The sequence below is a fragment of the Fukomys damarensis genome, unplaced genomic scaffold (genome assembly GCF_012274545.1).
Source record: "Fukomys damarensis isolate Sample0158 unplaced genomic scaffold, DMR_v1.0_HiC HiC_scaffold_33, whole genome shotgun sequence".
NCBI lineage: Eukaryota > Metazoa > Chordata > Mammalia > Rodentia > Bathyergidae > Fukomys > Fukomys damarensis.
The window spans coordinates 26,112,762-26,135,441 of NW_022900945.1; the positions used below are offsets into that span (position 1 = coordinate 26,112,762).

A 22,680-nucleotide genomic window follows, 5' to 3' on the forward strand; every position below is an offset into this window, starting at 1 on the left:
TGAGACTGACCTGGAATTTACTATGTAGTCCAGGCTGGTCTCGAACTCACAGTGATCCTCCTGCCTCAGCCTCCCAAGTGCTGGGATTACAGGCGTGAGCCACCACGCCCGGCCTACTTCTGGATATTTTGAAATCATGTCTTTTGGTGATATCATAAAAACGATATGTCTCACCATCTCTCCTTGGCAGACTGTCCCCAGTGCGCCCCCAAGTGGGTCCTGCCATAGGGCTGGGACATTTGCCGGTAACACAGCACTTGAGGGCCTTTGGCGGTGCCATGCCCCCCCCACGGTCTTGAAACACTGACCAAGGAGACAGGGGCTCCCTGGAAAGCCACTGTGGGCCATGAAGGTGAAGGACCCACGGTGGCGGATCCCGAGGCCTCTCCAGTCCACCAGAGCGCCTGCCCGCTCGCTGGAAGGTGGACCAGGAAGGAGCCCACGTTTTGGGACGGGAATGATGGTGAACTCAGTCTGGGCAGGGCCAAGCCAGGTGGAGATCCTTAGCAGTGCTGACTTGCAAATTAGCGGTCAGACCTGAGTATAAGGGCCCTCTCCCCACTGTCCCTCTGTCCTCTCCCCTCTGTTCTGCTGTCCCTCTCTCCCCCTGTCCCCCTCTGTCCCTCTCTCCTTTCCCTCGCCCCCTCTCCTCTCAGGACCCTGTACTTACCACACTAGGCTTCTGTGCTACTGATAATAGCAGTTACTTGGTTAATTTGGGGGAGTTTGTTACTGGGGTTGAGATGTTATTAAATTTTCCTTCATTTTAGCTAACAGTCCTTGATTCCTTAAGTCTTTCTGTTTGAAAATATCTGTCAAATCTTGTTTGCTGAAAATTGATTAGAAAAAAATAGAGAAATCTGACTATAGATGGCTTGCTTTTTTTTGTTTTCTTGGTTTACTCTTTCTTTTCCTTCCTTCCTTCCTTCTTCCCTCTTTCTCTCTCTCTCCCTCCCTCCCCTCTCTCTTTCTTCCCCCCTCTATCTTTCTTTCTTTTCCTCAGAGAGGCCTTGAACAATAGAGCTAAAACAAAATGTGAAAACTTCTTACCAACTATGATAAAATTTTAACACCATGAGAAATGTCTTAAACTCAAATGTCTTTAACACAATTTAAAATGTGTTAAAACCTGGGGCAGCCAGGTGTTGTGGCATACACCTGTAATCTCAGCACTCAGGAGGCTGAGGCAGGAGAATTGGACTACACAGTGATTTCAAGGCCAGCCTGAACTACAGTGATACCATGTTAAAAAAATAAAGTAAAATAAATCATCAGTGCAACTTGAAGCCCCAAATGGCTTACATAACTCTAAATGGTACTGAAACTCTGCTGGCCATTCTAGAAGAAAGATGATTATAAGAAGAGAAAGATATACAAGATCCTAGTAATGAATGTAACTGTACTGTCTACCTAGAATGTACCAATAAATTAAATTTAAATAAAAAAGAAGAGAAAGATAAAAGAAACAAAAAGAAATGACAGTGTACCAAAGAAACCAACCTAATGAGTAGGAATTTTTCTGAATTTCAACTAACATGAATCAGTGCCCCAAAATGCCCTGCTATCGGTCCAAATAGGTACAAATGGTGAAGGCATTTGCCTCACCATAAATACCACTGATGACCAATCAGTGGCCAAAATGTCTTGCAATAGGTTTAAAATGGCCCCAAACATTAAAGGCCCTTACCTCCCCCAAATGGCAATGTGGAATGTCCTAAGAGGAGCTCCAAATTATGGAGGTAGTAGGTCCTAGAGTGAATTTTCCAACAGGAAACCAGGCAGAGTTTATCAGCTCCCTAAACAACCTTTCTTCTTTTACCATCAAAAGAGTTTATAAGCAGCTGATGCTATGAGCAGGAAAAGAAGGAAGGTTGCTGGGTGCACAATGTCTCCCTCAGCTATTGGAATATCCCTGGAGTCCTGACCATTGGTTCAGCTAGCCAGGAACAGTCAGTCCCACCTCACAAGAGACTGTAATGATGTATGCCTCTTAACAGCAGGGACTTAATGTACTTTTGTGACCACCAAAATTGTTACTAGCCACTTAGCCACATATGCTTAGGTTCATTTGCTTGCTGCAGACAAAATCAAGGTGATACAGAAGAAATATAACTCCTGACCTGTGAGTTGTCAAATGTGCCTAGATCATGGTCTTGCAATGAAGCTGCAAACCAATGGAGGAAGTTATAATTTCATTGGAAATAAAAAGGAAAATAGTTCCTGGATTCCAGAAGGGGTTCTGAATGGGTTGCCACTAAGGCTCTAAAGAGCAGAGTCACAATGTGTGAACAGTATGGGTCAAACTACAGTAAACCTATGGGATTACAAGTATAGCTACCTAGTTTACTTTGATCTGTCGATCCAATAGGAAAATGAGCTATGTGATGAGTAAATGGAAAGAAGAGAGGCATTGTTGTGAAGGGTCTGGTTCACATACTCTGGTCTCCTGACAGGACATCTGATGCTTATCTGACTAGGTGGTGCTAATTAGACTATAATCTCAAGTTGATGCATTCCTTAGGGGAACATGCACGCCTGGCCGTTGTGTCTCCATCTTGCACCTCCAGCCACAATCTTGATATCTTTATTTTTTGTGCTTCTTTGAGGGCCCAATCCATCTCCAACTGTATATTCATTTTTATCTAATTTAGCTGTTTTTAATAAAGGGAAGCCATACCTTTTGGTAAAAAGGATTTACTTAAAGCTAGCTCTGAGGAAATGGAGTGGCTTATTTGCCTCAGGTCATCATCTCACCAAGTTCAGGTGCATTGGGATTATTCATAACAAGCAACGTTTGGGAGAGAAGATAGTGGAAGTGATAGAAAGAACTTTTGTAATAATCTAAAAACCTACAAAATGTTAGGAAAATGTAAAATGACTTCTGCTGTCTCTAACAGCAATCTGCTTTGTTTAGTTCAAAATTAACAGACACCAGAGGCATTGACCATGAAATGGGACATCTGGCCTTATCCCTGACTTGAACACCCACTCCCTGTGCACTAGAATAGATAGAGAATAGATAGCTGGATGATTCTTAAGGTAAACTGTCTAACTACAAGGAATTGTTACATCAGGGTTAATGTTAACTGTCTTGTCACTGTTATTTGTACATGAGTAATGTGAACTGAGGAAGTGAGATGTTGCCACCTAAATGAGATCATGGCTGTAAAACCTATAAAAGAGGAAGCTGCAACCCAGTCAGGGTCAATCACTGGCATTGCTTTTAGTATGATTGGCCTTTTGCCAGCAAAATAAACCCTTTATTATTTTACTTCCATTCTACATCTCTATGTGTGTGTGTCACCAATTCCTTCCACAACAGAACAGCAGACAGTTTCATACTAGGTCCATCCCTTCCCAGACACAGATGTCCTCCCCTCTTAACTAAGTGAATTAAAGTGGGGTTGACTTTCTGGTGCCCGGATTTGCATTATTTGTTCATTCCCCTGGGTGAAGGAGCAGTGGGGGAGCCATTCATGCTCTAGGCCTGAGGAAGTTTGGAAGCCACTTGACTCCCAAGAAGAAAAATTCCCACTTATAAAGTTTGATTTGGCATTGCTGATTAAAAGTAGAAAGTCAGACATTCATAAGGCATTAATGTATGGTGTGGCTAAAACTAATTGGGAAAAGAGATGTGGCAAGATTCCACAGGAGAAAAGCAGTTCTCAGAGCTCTGACTGTGAACTTCTCATAAAAACTTGAGCAGGTTTTTGATAGGATGGTCTGGATCTGATGCCAAATTGGGAAATATGAAAAAGGGATAGTCACTATTAAGTACTTGCACTATGCATCTTCATGGTATTGCACCTTATGCTGTTTTATTTTTTCCTCCCCTTTTACTCAGCCCTAACTTACTCTGCAGAGCCCATTTCCTCCTACTGTTCTCTAGTTTTCCCATATTTAATACACATGAAACTTTGATACTGCTTATGCTTGTTTTGTTCAATTCTTTGTCTGGGACAGAAAGGTCCTAAGAATCTCCTCTAAAAGCAGACTTCAGAACCCAGACTCTGGCACCATTCAGAGAAGGACACCACATTCACATGACGTTGATTGTACCATATTGTTATTATATATCTAGTTCAACATTAAGTAGTGCTATTAATCTCTTCCTGTGCAAAATTTATCAATTAAATTTTATCATAGTTTTGTACGTGTGGGAGAAAGCAATAAATATATGGTTTATGTAGCTATTAATATCAGTGTTGTGTTGGAGGCATACATTGGGGACATTGAAACATAGCCTTTTCAAATAAGGATGTATTACTCAGTTTACTTTTTCATGGAAACAGAACAGGGACAGTATTGATGTCTGAGCAGAGACTTCTGGTTGAACAGTTTGCCTCCAGACAAGTAGCACCTGACTTGCTCAAGAGGAAACACTCTTCCCCTCCCAGATCTACATTACATTGATTCTGGGAAAACATCTGGCTATATTTACCTCAGGGCCATACACTGGTTTCACACTGTTGGCAACCAGCTCCTACCCTCATCCACATGGTCTTTCCCCCCGCCCCATGGTCTTGAAGTCAAAGGACTAAAGGCATCCCTGTCCAGTCCTGTCTCCTCCAAGCCTGGGAGATCCTTCCCCTTTGCAGGAGTTGTCTTCTCTTTGGGCAGAGAGGATTTGTAGGGAATCCTTGCTCATAATGGGTTACAATCTCTGAATTCCTCACAAATCCTCCAAGATTCCCAATACTCTTTCAGGTTGGCTTTCTGGAGAAGACCGTGACAATTGTCTGTGGAGAAGTGCATGGCAGAGGAAAACAAACAGAGCATTAGATGGAAAGTCTTTTAATCTGGCCTGTCTAGGCTGCATGTCACCTGAGAGCACCAAAGAAAGGAATCCACACATTATATAATGAAGTCCATATGGAGTGGAACAGTAAAAGTTGAGCTGCAATGGCAGAATTCAAAAAATTTGGAAAGAATTATCTACCCTGGTGTGGGTTGTAGAAGTGGGGAAATTTAAAAACCTTGTAGGTTTGGAAGCAGCCTGGAATTTTTGCCTATTCTGTATGTCTTGTTATTCAGCTAGCTCAGGTACCCAATGTAGCTGTTAGATGAATGGCTTTAAGTATGGGGATGTGTCTGGCGATTGTTTTTTTCTCATTACAGAAGGGAGTGGGATTTTGCTCCTCTCTTGTGACTTCGGGTCACAAATAATTCTAAATAGCATACAAAATATCTTCCATTATGATTAAATAATTATATGGTATACTGATAGGACTGATAGGTATTTTTGTTTTGAATATCAACTTAATCTCAGGCCATTTTTTCTTTCACACATGTGCAGTGGATGTGTCTTATCCTTTCATCCCTCTTGTGTTTTTGCTTGTTTGTTTGTTTTTGTTTTTTTGAGACAGGGTCTCACTATGTAGTTAAGATTGACCTGGAACTCACTATGTAGTCCAGGTTGGTCTCATACTCATAGCGATCCTCCTGCCTCAGCCTCCCGAGTGCTGGGATAACAGGCATGTGTCACCATGCTTAGCCTCATCCCTCTTGTTTATTACAGATAAAAATTACTTTTACAAAATCTATCCTTTAATCATTATTTGGTCTTTGTGGATTTCAGATAATACTCTCTCAGGAAATTATGACTAGTTTCCCAGACACTAATAATCTTACTATGACATGAAACAGAGACGTTTCATATAAGGTCTTTAAAGGGTCTTTGAACTTCTCATATCAGAATCCCTACACTATGATTCAGTAACATAATATTCCATGTGTGTTTTCATAGCTCCTCTGGTGTAACAGGCTGTGTAGAATAGCTACAATAAATTTGTCCCTAGAGCTCACCATATTCACCATAACACAATTTCAAATAAACAATTGAATTAAAGAAATTATTAAATATTAATATTAATATTAAATATTTAGGGAACCACACTGTTTGGAAGAGATGTACTTATAACTAATTATTAATTGACTATATATATAATTAGATGGGCCTATAGAGTTGTGAGAGGATCAAAAGTTTGTTCTAAAATGGCAAACAGAATATCTGAATCCCTAGGCACAGAGCATCAATTGGAATGGTGAGGGAACCAACAATACACAAGAAAAAATGATGATCTCATTCAATTAGCTATTTTCAGTACATTCATAATATGGGCATAAGTTTCATGGTATCTCTGTTTTCCAGTAAGTAATAATTCTAATGTTTTGAATTCATATACACCATCCTAGAATTGTCTTTTTCTTCTTCTTTAATAAGGACAGAAAGAAAACAAGGACTCCTGGTTTAAATTCAAAGACTTGATTCAAGGATATTTAGTTCATAACTCATCAATATTGGTTTAAGGCAGATGAATAAATTGCAGAGGGGAGCAGAGCCTTAAGTCCAGTGACTCAAACTACAGTGAACCAAAAGAGGAGTGGTAGTGACCATCCCACTGGGTTCTCCTGAGCCGCTCTTTAGTGTGTGGCCTCCAGCTGCTCAGAACAGCTCTAGAAGGAGTGGTGACAGCCACAAGCTGCATAGCAGTGGATAGCAGGTGACATATGGTTAAATTGTACTGGAGATTTGTCCTTTCAGAGGTTCTTACTGCTTACCATGGTGCTTTACCTGGAAAGTGGTTTTGAAATGCTGAGTTTCTGCAGTCATACTGAAATGTTCATATGAAGAAAATCTGTGAAGAGCAGTTATAAAGAAAACTCATAGAAAAAACCCTAAAGAAAGGGTTGATGTATTGTGGAGTTCATTTTGTTCAGACATCTACTATAAATTTTTTGGTGTAGGTACAAAATACCTGACATATAGAATTTAAAAATAAAAGATGTATTTTAGCTCATGACTTCAGAAATTGATGTCAGTTGTTATTTGACTAAAAGAGAAAAATATAACATTGAAAGAGAATGAAGAAAGAAAGATAACTGCTCTATGAGAACCAGGAAGCACAGAACAAAACAGATGCCAGAGAGGAAGGAGGGAAAAGATAAGGTCCCTTCTGTCACAACTCCATGATTCAACAAGACACACCACCAGTGTGCTTTACTAATATCCTATGCATATCTTGTGTCAAACAAGGTATTAATCCAGAGTGCTGCATGACTGTAAGTAATATTTTCCTTCTAGAAATATTAATGTGTTGAATGTTGGAAAATTTCATCTTTTGAAGAGAGAACTGCAGGGCACAGAGAACTGACAGTCTGAAATCCTTACGTTTCTTTGCCTCAATACCAGGAACTGTGTTTATTTAGTAATTTTATGCCTTATTGACATATATTGTCTTAGCTTAAAATGTGTAAATCAAGAGATACAGTATGAGTTACTATTATTCATGAAAACAACTACCATATTCCTAATTTCTCACCTCTCACAACAGCAGGGCTTCCCTCTCTTCTGGGGCATCCTGGCCTTGTCTGGACTCAGCATGTTCTCTTACAGTGATTTCTCCATGGCAAATTAACTCTGAAACTTTCTTAGCACACATATGATCCCTTTTGGAAGAGCAACACACAGGAAGAGTCCACTGAGTCCAGTAAGAGGTTTGAGTAGCCAGGCATGGTGGTGCATCCCTCTAAGCCCAGCACTGGGAAGGCAGATGCAGGAGAATCACAGTGTGTTAAAGACCAGCCTGGGCTACTTAGTGAGTTCAAAAACAGACTAAATTGCATAGCAAAACCCTGTCTTAAAAATAAAAAATGACAGAAGCTCTGTAAAGCTAGGAGTAAACTCTGCTTAAATGCAGGCTAGGACAAACTGGTCAAGAAGTGTCTGGGATACAAGCTCTCATAGTGTGAAAGATTTACTTCTGTTGTCACTCTAGTCTCAGAGGGCTGGCAGTGGTGCACAACCCTGTCAGTGTTGAGGGATGGGCTATATGAACTGTCCAATCAGGTGGCCTGGGACGAGAGGGCTTTATTTCCAGGTGCCCAAGCTCAGATCCCTAGCACAGTGCTGAGAGCCATCCAGCAGGGTAGATTATCACAATTTAGGATGTCTACTGGCTGAAGTCTGTGCAAGAGGGACCCAGGGAGACCTTCCAGCCAGGCAGTAGTGAGGTTGTGGGTCAGGTGTTCTGACAGGACAGGATGGTTTGGGTAAAGTCGGGGCAGAAGCAGTGGGAACAGCAATGGAGGCTGGCACCTCCCCACTGCTCTGATCAGAGCATCTCCTGGTCTCGGTGCCGTGGACACTCTGTCCCTCCCACCCATCTCAGGCAGATCTACCTTGAGTACCTAGCACCCTGTCTCTTCACTGCCACCCAACCAGCCCACAGCTGTGTCTCCACCTATGTGGGAGAGAGGAAGTTATGAGGAGACCCTGATTCCAGTGGGAGACTGTGTTGTTTGGGATCCCTGGTCTTATTCATCACTCCAGCAGATCTGGAGGACCTCAATTTTATAAATGTCTGGGATACAGGATCTCAGAGCCAAACCTTATCTCCTCAGGCTAACACTGCTCTGTGAAGAGAGGAAATTGCTCAAATGAAAATATGTGTGCACATTGCTAAACTCAGGATAAGGGATGATTACTGCCATTGGGATTGAAAGAAAGGTCTACCAGGTATGGTGAGACACACCTGTAATCCCAGTATTTGAGAGGCTATAATGCAGGAATATCACCACAAGTTCCAAGACAGTCTGGGATACATAGTGCTAGCAATGCCAGTCTGGAAAAAAGAAAGAGAAAGGAAGAAAGAAGCAAGCTCAAGAGCTGAGGAGCTGAGCTGCACAGGCCACTGAGGAGCCAAGGAGCTGAGCTGCATGGGTGCCAGCAACAGAACTGAACTGCACCCCAACCCTAGCCTCTGGCCACTGGGCTTCACAGATATGTGGACCCACACCACAAAGGTTCAGGGGGATCATAAAGGATATTATTTTGAGCTCCAGAAGATAGAGCAGAAGTGAGCAAAAGAAAGAGGGCCTCTCTGAGGCTCCTCAATGAAAATTGATGCCCACTGGAAAAATGAAGAAAATCTCTGTATTAAAGGCACACCAGACTACCATAGTTGGTAAGTTGGAGGGATCATCACCTCCCATTGGAACCTGGACTATCTTCAGAGGAAAGACAACGGAACCTATAGTAGAACCTTGCAGAATTTCAACCAGCAGGAGGTTAGAGAGCTCAACTGGGGCCTTCCAGCCAGAAATCAGCTCTAATCTCAGGTGTCTGCTGCTGGCTTGCTGAGAATAATTGACTTAGATTTGCAAACTGCTGCCCATGTTATCTATTGTGACAGTAGAGATATACCCTGAAGGAGGCCCTTCATTTTAATTTTTTATTTTCAAAGTTATTTTTTCTCTTATTTTTAATTTTAAAGATTTCATTTTTTTCCAGCTTTAATTGAGTTTATTGGTACATTTTAGGGATACAGTACAGTTACATTCATTGTTGGGATCATGTACCTCCACATGGCAAGTCAAGATTTCATTTTATATTTCTTTTTTATTTCTTTTTTTTTCTTTTTCCTCTCTCCCTCTCTCTCTGTCTCCCTCCCTCCCTCCCTCCCTCTTTCTCACCTTGTTCTTCATCTGTCTCCCTTTCTGTTCCTATTCCTGTCCTAATTCAGATTTCTTTTTCTTTCTTTTTCTTTTTTTCTCTTTTTCCTTCTCTCAATTATCACTACTTTTAAAGGAAAGTAAATACAGTTTCTAGCTTCCCTATGGCTGTGAGGTTGTTCTGTTCTTGTCTTTGATCTTTTGTTCTCTTTTCCCCTTATCTTCAAGAGTTTCCGAGTTTGTGTGACCTTCCTGTGTCCTCTGGTCTCACTTATAACTTTTCCCTATCCTTCTACCTATCTATCCCTTTCTCCCCAACTCCCTCTAAATCCCCATCCCAATGGATAAAGTTGCTATATTGAAGAATTCATTCACTATAAACATATTTTGGGCTGGTTCTCAGTTTTGATTTAATTAACATGGTTAAAGGTAATAGATGAATGATTGCCACAAATTGTCATTTTTCTGAGCTGTGCTTGATGCTATTGTTATTGCTGATTGTATCATTTGGGCTAAGGTGTTGTGATTGATCTAATCAGTCATCCTTCCTGGTATACTAAAAATGAGAGGGCCTAAGAGTCATTAGAGGCTCAAAATCTAAAGACCAGCCAAATCTGGAAGACACCTCTGAGAAGCAATTAATCCATAAAGGTTCCAAATACAAGCAACAAAAGTACTTACAATAAGCAATATTGAAGTATCAACCCAGGAATTAAACCAAAAACACCCAACAACAAAAATACAAATGAGAAGACACCTCAGCAAGGTGCAAACATAGACTTCTAGATCACCAAAGGCAAATTCTGGGGGAAATGAGATGGAAAAGTCTGATAATCAACCATCTGGACACCCTGAATGGATAGCACAGGCAGTAACAAAATAGATAAATGAGTCTCTAGAAAAATTCAAAACAGAAATAATTTACAAGATAAGTACAGAGATAGTGAGCAGAATTAAAGACACAATTAGAGACTCTAGAACAGAAACAGATAAAAAATATGTGAGCTTAGGACCATGATGGAAGTCATGAATGCCCAGCATAGGAAAGAAATGGAAACCATGAATGGGCAACATAGGAAAGAAATGGAATCCAGTCCAGTGCAAGGAAGGTGAGATTTGGGAAGGCTGCTCTGAGATCTGCTCTCCCTCCAGCCTGCTTGGGCCCAACCTGTGGGACCAAGTAGCCGCACCCTCCCCTGCCTGCGCCACTGCCATCACTCCAGCACAAGGAAGGTAGCCACGTGGGCACCACTGACCCCCCACCCCCACTCTCAGACCTCCTGATTGTGCCAGTCTTTGGACCCACTCTGCAGAGGCAGAGGTGGTCATAAAGGGTATTTTTCTGAGCTCCCAACTTTCAACATCTTTAAAGAAAGGGCGGGGAAAACCTGTAGCAGAACTGTGTGGAGTTCAACCCTTCAGGAGGTTGGGGAACTCAATCTGAGACTTGCAGTCCGAACTCAGTCTGCATTGAGAGGGTCTGCCATTGGTTAGCTGAGATCAGGGGACTTGGTTCTGCACATGGCTGCGCATGTGGTATATTATGACAGTAGAGATATAGTCTGAAAGAGGCCCTTCAAATTCATTTTTTTCTTTCTTTCCCTCATTCCACTCTGCAAATTCTTTCTTTCTTCTGTCCTCTTTCTCCAACTCACTCTCTTGCTCCACCACATTATCCCTCATCTCCCTTTCTGTTCCTGATCCTGCCCTAACTCAGATTTCTTCTTTTATCATTTTTTTCTTTTTTCTTTAGGTTCTTTTCTTCTGTCATTTACCTCACTCATGGGTCAACACTTTCAAGGGAAAGTTAGCCCCTATTACTGTTAAGGGGATATATTCTTGTCCTTATTCTTGCACTCTGTCTATCCCTTTTGAATTTAATAGTTTCATAAAGATTGTATGGTCATTCTATGTCCTCTGGCTTCACTTGAAACCTCCAATTCTTTCACTTATCCATTCCTCTCATCCTAACTCTGTCTCAGCCCCTATCCTAAATGGTAAAGATGCTATATATTGAAGAGCTTATTCACTGCAAACATATTTTGGGCTGCTTCTTGATTTTAATTTAATTCACATGGTTTAAGGTGATAGATTAATGACTAACATAAGTGGTCAATTTACAAGTCGTGCTTGATCCTATTGTGCTGCTGATTGGATGAATTGGGATAAAGGATTGTCATTGATTTAATGAGTTGTTTTCTCTGAAATTATGAAAATGAGAATGTCTATGAATCATTAGAGACTCAAAGGCTAAAGAGCAACTATATCAGCAAGATTTAAGTAATAGCCCAGAAATTAAACCAAGGACAACCCAATAACAAAAATAAAAATGAGAAAACACTTAAGCAAGATACAAAGGCAGACTTCCAGTTCACCAATGGCAAACAGTAGGGCAAATGAGGATGAAAAGCCTGATAGTGAACCAGCAGGACACCCTGAACCCATAGCACAGGAAGTAACAAAACAGATCAATTGGGCTCTAGAAAAATTCAAAACAGAAATAATTTCCCAGATAACCATAGAGATGGTGAGCAAAATGAAAGTCATGACTTGAGACTCTAGAACAGAAACTGAGAAAACAATAGATGAGCTCAGGACCATGATAGAAGCCATGAAGGCCCAGCATAAGAAAGAAATAGAAACAATGAATGCCCAACATAGGAAAGAAATGGAATCCATAAAACAGATTCAAACAGATATCCAGGAGATTAAAAACTCTATCAAAAGTGTATGCAACAGAATAAAAGATTGCAAAGATAGAATTTCAAATATAGAAGATAGGATTGCAGTCAGTGACCATGAAAAGAGAGGTCTCTTAAAAACAGTAAGGGATCATGAGAAATCTATCCAACAACTCCTAGACGATGCAAAGAAGAATAGCATAAGACTGATAGGAATTCGTGAAGTAGCAGGAGAAAACACAAATGACTTAAAAAATCTGTTCACAGAATTAATGACAGAAAACTTCCCAAACAGAAGGAAAGAATTAGACATACAGATAAGTGAGGCATATAGGACTCCAACTAGCCACGATCAAAAAAATCTACACCTAGACATATAATAATCAAGATCCCAGAAACCCAACAGAAGAACAAAATACTACAAGCAGTAAGAGAAAAGAAACAAATCACATGCAAAGGAAAGCCCATCAGAATCACAGCAGACTTTTCAACACAAACCCTTGGGTCAAGGAGAGCCTGGAGTGAGGTATTTCAAGTCCTAAAAGAAAACAACCTCCAACCTAGACTGATGTATCCTGCAAAACTCTCTTTCAAAATGGACGGCAAAATAAGATACTTCCATGACAAAGAACACCTGAGAAACTTCATGAGCAACAAGCCAGTGCTACATGGAATTCTAAACAATATCCTAGAAAAAGACAATGAAGGTACCAACACTATGAGGCCCAACAGATCAAATCAAATAGGCAAGGCAAGAAACTAAAAGGAGAAGGTGAAAAATTAAAGAGTCAACAAAAGGACAAGAACATGACAATAGTAAGTCAGAACATATCAGTTATAACCATCAATGCCAATGGCCTCAATTCACCAGTCAAAAGAAATAGACTGGAAAACAGATTAAGAAGCAAAATCCAACAATATGTTGTATACAAGAAACACACCTAGTGCAAAAAGAGCCCATAGACTGAAAATGAAAGGATGGAAAACAATTCTCCATGTGATAGGAGCCCAGAAAAAAAACAAGGGTAGCAATCTTATTCACAAAGTAAATTTCAAACCAAAATGGATTAAAAGAGACAAAGAAGGCCACTACCTCCTTATAAAGGGAACAACTCAAGAGGAAGAGATGACAATCATAAACATATGTGCACCAAATATTGTTTGTTTTTTTTTCTTTTTTATTGAGGTTATTGGTACAATCTAGGTATACAAATACAGTTACATACATCATTGGGATTCTGTACCTTTACATAATAGGTCTTGATTCTCATTTTTCCCCTTGTCCCTGCCCTCCCTTCACCCCCTCCTCCCCTCCCCATTTACAAACACTTTATTTCCATTTTTTCAGTTTCTCATATTTTTTTCCTCTCCCTTATTACCTTTCCCCCACCCTTCCCAATTTCCTTACACCTTTAGTCCTTTACTTCCTATTTCACATTATTAATTGTCTCATTAGGATCATGTGTATTATTATAGTTTTTCACACCAAAGAAACTATTTGGTATTTCAGTTAAAGAAATCTCTGTATGAACATTAAAAATAGGGAATCCTAAAATAAAACTAAAAAGGAAAGTAAAAGAGAAAAGGCAATGATGTAACATCAAAATAATCCTTAATTCTGGAGATGAAAATGGTCCCTGAACATATTTAAATTGCTTCTTGCTCTTATAGTCTTTTCTTATTCTTTTTTCATTATTTAGAGAATACTTTATTAGTTTCTGTAATCAAACCCACGTAGATATGACCTTACATATTTAGTACGATGTGTTACCCTGTACACAGGGAAAAAAATAAAATAAAATACATTAACATTTCTAGACCAATATGGTTGTCCATTTCTGAGTGCACCAAATATTAATGCCCCAACAAAATAAAAGAAATATTAAGAAACATGAAAAACCAAATAAGCACTAATACAATTATAGTGGGGAATCTAAATACCCATTACCACAAATAGACAGATCATCTAGGCAAAAAATCAACAATGAAATACTATAACTGAACCAAGCTTTTGAACACATGGACTTAATAGACATCTATAGAGTGTTTCACTCCACAATATCAGAATATACAATCTTTTTGGCTGCACATCGGTCATTCTCCAAGATAGATCACATACTAGCTCGCAGAACATGTTTGAGTAACTGCAAAAGAATTGAAGTCATTCCCTGTATATTATCAGATCACAGTGCGATGAAGCTGGAGATCAATAGCATAAGAAACCGTAGAAACTTCACAAACACATGGAAACTGAACAACACTCTACTGAACAATCAATGGATCACAGAGGAAATTAAAGAAGAAATCAGACAGTTTTTACAAATAAACAAAAATGCCAATACAACATACAGGAATCTATGGGACACAATGAAAGCAGTTCTATGTGGAAAATTCATAGCACTGAATGCCCACATTAGGAAAACAGAGCAAGCTCAAATAAACAACCTAACGATGACTCTTAGACTCCTAGAAAAACAAGAGCAAGAAAAACCCAAAGCTCGAACAAGAGAGAAAATTATAAAGATTAGAGCAGAAATCAATGCAATAGAAACTAAGAAAATGATACAAAAAATAAATGAATCGAAGAGTTGGTTTTTTGAAAGAATAAATAAAATTGATAAACCCTTAGCAAACCTTATCAAAAAAAGGAAAAAAAAGGCTCAGATCCATGCAATCAGGAATGAAAAAGGCAAAGTCATAACAGACTCAACAGAAATCCAGAGGATCATTAATACCTACTTTGAGAACCTGTACTCAAATAACATGGAAAACAGAGAAGAAATGGACAGATTTCTAGTACTTATGAATTATCAAAGTTGAACAAAGAAGACAAAAACATTTTAAACACCCAAATTGCAATCAGTGAATTTGAAAATGTTATTAAAAATTTACCAACAAAGAAAAGCCCCCAGTCCTGATGGATTCACTGCTGAATTTTACAAGACATCTAGAGAAGAACTACTGCCATTACTCTTCAAACTTTTTAATGAAATTGAAAGGGAAGCAATACTTCCAAATTCATTCCTAGAAGCAAGCATCACTTTGATTCCCAAACCAGGGAAAGATACAACTAAAAAAGAGAACTACAGGCTAGTCTCCTTAATGAATATAGATGCAAAAATCCTTAATAAGATACTAGCAAACAGAATACAGAGGACCATCAAGAAGCCCATACATCCTGACCAAGTAGGATTTATTCTAGGGATGCAAGAATGGTTCAACATACGTAAGTCAATAAATGTAATATACTATAGTAACAAAGTAAAGGACAAAAACCATATGATCCTCTCAATAGATGCAGAAAAAGCATTTGACAAAATTAAACACCCATTCATGATCAAAAACCCTGCAGAAAATTGGAATAGATGGTCTATATCTCAATTTAATAAAGGCTATCTATTAAAAACCAACAGCCAATGTCATATTAAATGACCAAAAACTGAAAACCTTCATGTTATAATCAGGAATCAGACAAGGATGCCCACTATCACCACTCCTCTTCAATATACTTCTGGAAACATTAGCCATAGCAATTAGACAAGAGAAAGAAAGTGAAGCAATAAAGATAGGAAAGGAAGAAGTTAAACTGTCATTATTTGCTGATGATATGATTCTCTACATTGAAGACCCAAAACATTCCACCAAAAGACTCCTAGACTTAATTGAGACTTTCAGCAGAGTAGCTGGATACAAGGTCAACTCTCAAATATCAATAGCTTTCTTGTATACAAATAACAGACTCACTGAGAGAAAAATTAGGGAAACAATTCCTTTCACAATAGCATCTAAAAAATGAAGTATCTAGGAATCAATCTAATGAAGGAAGTAAAAGACTGGTACACTGAAAATTGCAACACTCTGAAAAAAGAGATCAAAGAGGCTACAAGAAAATGGAAAGATATCCCCTGCTCCTGGGTAGGAAGAATCAACATAGTGAAAATGACCATACTACCAAAACTGCTATACAGATTCAATGCAATGCTGATTGAAATTCCAACAATATATTTCACAGAAGTAGAAAAAAGAATCCAAAAATTCATTTGGAATCATAAGAGACCTAGAATAGCAAAAGTCATCCTAGGCAACAGAGACATGGCAGTGGGTATATCAACTTCCCATTTGAAACTATTCTACAAAGCCACTGTGATAAAAACAGCATGGTAATGGCAAAAAAAGAGACCTGAGGATCAGTGGGACAGATTGGAAGACACAAAAACAACTCCACATGCACTCAGCCACCTCATCTTTGACAAAGGAGCTAACCATCCCCACTGGAGGAAAGATAGCCTCTTTAATAAATGGTATTGGAAAAACTGGATCTCATCCTACCAAAGATTAAAATCAGACCCTTATCTTTCACCATGCACTAAACTAAAATCCAAGTGGTTTAAAGATCTAAATATTAAAGCAGAAACACTAAAGTTGCTGGAAGATAAGTTAGGCAGAACTCTTGAAGACATTGGCATAGGAAAAGACTTTATGAACAAATCCTCAGTAGCATGGGAACTAGCAGAAAGAATCAAGAAATGGGATCTCATCTTATTAAAAAGCTTCTGCACTGCAAAAGAAACCATCATCAGAGCTCAGAGACAACCTACAATGTGGGAAAAAATTTTACCAGATGCTCCTCAGACAAAGGACTATTATTATCTATAATATATAAAGAACTCAAAACAATCAGCCCCCCAAATATAAGGACCCGATTCAAAAATGGCATCTGAAATTAACAGATATTTCTCAGACAAAGAAGTAAAAGCAGCAAGTAAATATATGAAAAAATGTTTCACATCACTGCTTATTCGAGAGATGCAGATGAAAACAACACTGAGATTCCACCTCAACCCACAAATAATGGCTGCTATCAAGAATTCCAACAATAACAAACGTTGGCGGGGTTGTGGGGAGAAAGAAACCCTTCTCCATTGTTGATGGGAGTGCAGACTGGTGCAACCACTATGGAAATCAATATGGCGATACCTCAAAGAGCTGGGACTAGAGGTTCCATTTGACTCAGCCATCCCTCTACTGGATATCTTTCCAAAAGAATTAAAAGAATCATATCACAGTGATTAATTATAGGTATATATAAAATATTTGTGTTAAGACTGACAGCCAAGTACAGGATCTCTCTCTCTCTCTCTCTCTCTCTCTCATCTATCTATCTCTATAAATAGATAGATATATATATGTTTTTTTCAAAAGACTGATTTCTCAAACAAATTATGGAAGTAATGCTATATGTATTTAAATGTGGTATAAATGTTCATTATTTGCAAAATTGGTAACTTGAGGAAGTATTCAAAATCCAAATGAATGCCCCTGTTTTCATAGTTGCTGTTTCCCAGCAATCTTGCATGGCAAGCATTCTTTCATTTTCCAAAATATTCGAAGCTACCTACCCACAATATCTGTAGGAATGTCACAGAAATATAACATCTATGGAAGTGTGTATAGAGACTGGTTTAAAAAGTAAACATAGAAATTCCATTTTATTCACCTATACTTCTGTGGGGTTTATTTCCCCAAAGTTAAATTAATCATATTATACTGACACATACATACCCACTTATGAATATGAAGATCTGGAAACAGCCTAGATGCCCATTCACAGATGAGTAGAAAGGAAAAATGGGGTAGCCTGGGCAAGAAAGTATCTACTTGGATTCCTAGCATGCTGGGAAGTTGAGGTACAAATATCAAAAATTCATATCCCACCTGGGAAACTTAATGATTGATGAGACTCTGTTTCATAGAAAAAGATAAATATGTCATTTTTGAGAGTTCTTAATTCATGATACAAATAATTAACTTCCAGGGACTCCACCTTCTCATACCATCACTTTGGGAAATAGGTTCTAAAACATGTATTTTGGGGTAACCAGACATTCAGACCACATGAAGCATTATATGAGGACATATTGGGCAGTGTAGAGGGTTCCGTGTGTCCCCAGCAATTTATTTGCAATTTATATACAGTACACACTGAAGTATTTGGTGGATAGAAATTTAAGCAATATTCTCAATCAGACCAATGACATATTTCCAAATGCAGTTCATTTATCTACTTTCCACTTCTTTCCCAAAATGGACATGAGATTCAGCAAAGCCATATCTCATCACTTATCTCAATACCCGACTTATATCAAACCCACTACATTAACTTCAATGAGTTCCATATTCTCCACGTAATGTAACCTTGTCATTTTTCACACTTCCCTGCCACCTCACTGTTGCATAATGTCTTCATTTGTTTCCTTGTCTTTCAAAACGAAAGCATCCTATTAGGTTTTTAAGGGATGCATTTTATATCTGTGGCCCTTTTGCATCTTTCAGGTCTAATTTGTAGTATGTGTGCTGAAGGCCAGAATTATTTCTTTTTCTTTTTCTTTTTGTACCAGGGACTGAATTTAGGACCTTGTGCTTGCCAGGCAGGTACATGGTACTAGAATTATTTCTTTAGCAAGCATGTCAAAATTTCAGGCCCACATTCAATGTCTTGAAAACACACACTTAGAATGTGAGTGCAGCTAATATGTGGGTCATTGTCTGCATGTTAGATTTTTGAAACTTTGTTAGAGGAACTTTTGAGGTGCAATTCTGATTGCCTCTGGTTTTACTGATGAAGTGCCCGAAGCTAGAGAAATTTTAAAATGTCTCAAGTTCTCAAAATGGGTTACTGGGGAGAAACTAAAATACCTGTGCGCATGGTGATATGGTACTTGATCCTTGTATTAAGCTGTCTACTCCAGCTGGGATATTTAATTTTTTAATATGTTATCCCTCCAAAATGGATTCCTGTGCACTCAACTTCAGCAAGTATCAAGTTCCTACTCTCAAGGTGCTGCTTTCTTAGCCTTCTAGAAAGAGAATAATAGCTTTCTTATTCCAATCTATATGAGTGCTCTTGTCTATTATTCATCCTATAGCAGAACATTACATATAAATAAATAAAAAGTTAAAATATATTCTCTACACATTTTCCAGTGGCAAAAAATCTTTTTGCCACATAATACATTGTTGAAGGGCAGTTAATATATGTGAGATAGAAAGAAAAAAGAAAGTCTGTTCTGATGCTAAAATCATAAACCATTCAGTCTCACATTGATACCATCTTTCTACTCATCAGGGAAAAGCATTCATGTACTCATCACAGTTTGGTGGACCCAGAGCTCAACTGTGATCATTAGAGATTCAGTTTCCAACATATAAATTATAGGGAATATATTAAGACTCACAATAGGTTTACTGATTTGAAATCTCTGAACAGAGCCAGGACAAGGATGGCTGCAATTAACCTTAAATTTCTACCTTAGTAGAACTGAAACCTCAACAGTGGTCAGTGTTCATTTATTGACATTATCAGTGGATTACAAGACATTATCAAATAGGACCCAATCCTTTGGTTTGTGATACTTTTATTTAAAATAAATATTTCTCAATATATAACAAAAATGTATCCAATATTCAAAATAATAACATCACGTTTGAGTGAAGAGAACCAATGCAGCCTAAGAATATTCAGGGGGTTTGCCTAATGAGTAACCCTGAAGAGGGTTCTGCATCTAAGTGGGAAGTGAATGCAATACAATATATGCTTTGATAATTAAGGTATCTTTGTAAGGCCCTCAATAGATATGAGTACTATCTACAGAAGAATAGTATAGGAAAAATAGTATCACAGAGAGCATAATTGGTGAGAAAAGGGTTGGTGTCAATTCTATGCACCTTAATAAATTCCTCAGTACTCTTTATATTGATGTGTCTGTGTGGAATTTTGCTCTTTTCTGCCCCTATTTTGTCTTTCTCTAGTCTATGTGCCATGACTCATGTATCATTCTTCTGTCATCTGGGACAGAGGAAGTGGATTGTTTTTAACTCACATCACATCTGACAGAAAATGTCAAGACTCCTTGCCTATGTAATGGACAGTGTAAAATGAAACTTTAAAAACAAGTTCTTTTTTCTTTAGTATTAAGGGATTTCTAACTTCTTCCTCCTGGGCATAGAACAAAAACATCCACCTCTTTTCAGCCCAAATCAAATGACAGGCTGCTAGCCCTAGGGGTCCAGAGTCAAGTTTTACTCCACTAGAAAGGGAGAATGATCTGAAGAATGTGGGGATGAGTAAAGAATAATGCAAGTGTCAGGATGTGTATCACTGTGTCATCTCTTCGTGTCTCCTCTCCACTGTTCCTCACTATGAAAGACACATACATGATAAGATTGTGATTTCAGACAAATGGACCCCTCCATCTCTTTACAGCTAGCTTTGAACAAATCCCTTTTCCCTCAAAATGACCTTCTTGGAATTGGTCAGCAGTGAACACACAAACCTGAATGTGATGAACTAAGTGCCTGGTAACATTTTTGCTTTATCTTGTCAGGAGGTAAGTCCAGGCTCCAGATTCCAGAATAGACAGGATTATACTTGACAGTGGAGTCTATACAAACTCTATCTAGAGGTCTGATAATCTTTAAATCTGGCAAGAAAGTATTTTTTAGCAATAAATAACCTAAAACCCTGGGACCAACTGCAAGAAGGGTTTTATGACTGACTCCTTCAGTCATCTCCCCTCCAACATGGGATAAATTCTGACTGATCACCACTGAGAAAAGCTGACTTGGCCTCCACCATAGCTCACTTGACAAGCGTGATGTGCTAACTGGATTACATACATGGCAATGAAAAAGAAAGATTGACATTTTAACTATTGGCAGGATGTGAGGCAATTGAGAAAAGTGACTGACTGCTCATGGCTGGCTGAATCCATGATCAGGAATCCAAGGACATTGCAGCAGTTGCCTGTGACCCTTCTGCATCTGGAAATTTTCTCTCCTTTCCTGTTCATGGCATCAATTGCCTACAAACATTTTTGCTGGTAAAGGAAACAGATTTTTGAGAAAATTGCTAAGCTCTGCCTGGTGTTCTGCTAAAAAGTGCACTACATCGTTTGGACCTTCCTTTATGTTGCTTGGCTGTACTATTTGTATGAGGTAAATGCTTTCACCAATTATGGCCACTTGGACCCACTGCCTGATATTTTGGGGCACTGACATGTGAGAAGAGATTAAGATGTAGAAAAAAAATTCCAGGCATTTGCTTTGTTGGTTTGGAGTACTCATCATCTTTTGGTTTGCTTCATTTTTTTCATCTTTATCTTATTATTGTTGTAGGATTTTGAGAGACCGATGGGTGAAACAGGAAGATTTATTTAAGTGTGCAACTGGCTCAGTGGATTCCTATCAAAAGGCTGAGCCCTGAACAGAGAAGGAGCTCTAGTTTTGTACAAATGGCTGAAAGGATTGGTCTGTCTTGTGCTGCAAAACTTGTGGGTGGGCAAGGGAGTCTACAGAAGCAGGACGAAGGCAATTAGTCAAGCAGCGACAGTTTTGTAACAGCATATCTTGGTGGCCTTGGTCAGGTAAAAAAAAACAGGATTTTATAAAAACAGGTGGTTGTGAAACCTTACAAGAACAAAGTTACTAATTTTATTTGTAATAGAATAAGGACCAAGAGCCATAGGGAGGGGGCAGTCTAGGTTGGGTAAACATGGTTTTCTTTCTTTCTCTCTTTTCATTTTAAATTATTTATTGACATATTTTTGTGGTACACAATGATTACATACATCATTCAGAGTTGGTACATGTACATAATTTTTTTCTCATTGAGTTTATTGGTACTTTTTAGGTATTCAGTACAGTTACATTCATCATTGGGATCTTGTACCTTTACATGACAGGTCTTGGTTCTCATTTTTTCCCTATAACCCTGCCCTCTCTTCACCCCCTCTTCCCTTCTGTATTTACAAGTACTTTATTTCCATTTTCTCATATTTTTTCTTTTCCCTTATTTCCTTTCCCCTACTTTTCCCATTTCCCCTACACCTTTAGCCCTTTTCTTCCTATTTCACATTGTTAATTATACCATTTGTATCTTATTTACACTTTTAGTTTTTCACACCAGAGAAACTATTTGGTATTTACACATGTGTGTGACTTATGTATTTCACTTGAGTATATCCTCATTGCAGCCATTTTCCTATGAATGACTCTAATTGCTCATTCTTTATGGCTGAGGAGTATTCCATTTTTATAGAAAAACCACATCTTCTTTATCCAGTCTCCAATATCAAGAAATCAAGAAATAACAAATGTTGGCAGGGATGTAGGAACCCTTCTCCACCATTGGTGGGAGTGCAAACTGGAGCAACCACTATGGAAATCAATATGGAGATACCTCAAAAAACAAGGAATAGATATGCCATTTGACCCAGCTATCCCTCTGCTGGGTATCTTTCCAAAAGAATTAAATGAATCTTATCACAGGGATATATGCACACCCATGTTTATAGCGGCACAGTTTGTAATAGCTGAAACTTGGAAACAGCCCAATTTCTTTCTTTTTTTAAGTTGTGCTTCACTATAGCTACCTTTGTTCTAAGATTGGTAGCTGAGTTTTCTTACCACAGAATAAATTCAGCAGGGAAATTCCAGGCTTTTTTGTACAATGAGCAAAGAATTGCAGGCACACATGTATATGGTATGT

General features: G+C 38.7%; 1 pseudogene; it reads left to right on the forward strand.

The window, feature by feature from the left end:
* The first annotated feature begins 346 nt into the window (after positions 1 to 346).
* Positions 347 to 22,680, forward strand: part of LOC104876740 — a 68,846-nt pseudogene continuing 46,512 nt past the window's right edge.